General features: G+C 42.6%; 1 pseudogene; it reads left to right on the plus strand.

The window, feature by feature from the left end:
* The first annotated feature begins 998 nt into the window (after positions 1-998).
* LOC102812346 overlaps positions 999-1,577 on the plus strand; it is a 48,137-nt pseudogene continuing 47,558 nt past the window's right edge.

The raw sequence follows: 1,577 nt of genomic DNA on the forward strand, positions 1-1,577 counted from the left end.
TAGTAGTCTCACATAGCAATGTATTAAGGCTGAAGAAAACATGTTAGCAATGTAATTTATCAAGTTTTCTTTGTCATGACATACGTAGACAAGCTCAAGAAAAGGATGGTATGTATAGTTGATATACCCTTGAGTAGATGTTGATGTAATCTTGTTAGTATGCACTAATAATGGAAGAGGGAGTCCTGGTGTGGTGCTGTAGGATCAGCACTGGACTGTGAACCACAAGGTCTGTGGTTCAAACCCACCAGTTGCTCCTCGGAAACCCTATTTATACTGGGTCACTATGAGTTGGAACCAACTCCACAGCACTTAACAACAATAATGGAAGAGACAGGTAATAGAGTTCCATATTGAATTATCTTTTTCTTCATCACACACTGGGAATCCAAAACAATGTATAAAATAATTCTTTCTTTTAGTTTTAAATCAGATTTTCCAATCTATCCCTATTTCACAATGGGCAAAGTGTCTAAAGTAGCTGTTCTTCCTTAAACAAATCATGCCCACATCATCAAGGTATCTGGGATCTTTCAACTAAGTCTCAGGGTTGCCTCACCTATTCACATAATTGTAGTCAGGAGAAAATAAGTCTTCCTTTCTAGTACTACTGTCTGTATGCTCCTCTGCTCTCAACTCTATGTGTCCCTTGATCCTGCTGCTTCTTCCCCAACTCATGCATCTTTTACTCAGCCTATCCTGACACAGGTTGTTAAACATTCTATCTCATCCATTTCAAAGGACTTGGAAGTGTTAGTGGGGCAGTGAGGATCAGTGAGGAGAGGACTCTTTCCAGCATATCTCCTAGAGATTAATTATTGCATTTATGGTGCTGTAGGATAAGCACTAGGCACCAGGATCAATTTGAGCCTCGTGGTATTGATTCAAACCCACCAGCCACTCCTTGGAAACCCTATACAGGGTGACTATCAGTCAGAACTGACTCAACAGCACTTAACACAAGAACAATTAAAAGTAAATGATTTGGCCCTTGGGGTCGGCTTGGTGTACGTCTCTTGTCCCACGAGAAGCAAGCGAGTGAAACGCATTTCGGGTTTGAAACTGTGTCAGAAGAGGAGAAAGGAGGCAAAGTCTATCATGTGTTTCAAAGTGTGGCAAAGAAGTATGACGTGATGAACGATATGATGAGTCTTGGGATCCATCGTATTTGGAAGGATTTGTTGCTCTGGAAGATACATCCGTTTCCTGGGACCCAGCTGCTAGACGTTGCTGGAGGCACAGGTGATATTGCTTTCCGGTTCCTAATTACATTCAAGCTCAGCACCTGGGAAGGCAGTTAAGAGCCCAGCAGAATTTATCTTGGGAAGAAATTGCCAAAAAGTACCAGAATAAAGAAGACTCCCTGGGTGGTTCCTACGTTGTGATCTGTGACATCAACAAGGAGATGCTCAAAGTTGGGAAGCAGAAAGCTCTGGCTCAAGGATACAAAGCTGGACTTGCTTGGATTCTGGGGGATGCAGAAGAACTACCCTTTGACGATGACGTTTGATGTTTACACCATTGCCTTTGGGATCCGGAATGTGACACACATTGATTGGGCACTCCAGGAAGCCCAT

Source organism: Chrysochloris asiatica, unplaced genomic scaffold (assembly GCF_000296735.1).
Source record: "Chrysochloris asiatica unplaced genomic scaffold, ChrAsi1.0 scaffold00013, whole genome shotgun sequence".
Lineage (NCBI taxonomy): Eukaryota > Metazoa > Chordata > Mammalia > Afrosoricida > Chrysochloridae > Chrysochloris > Chrysochloris asiatica.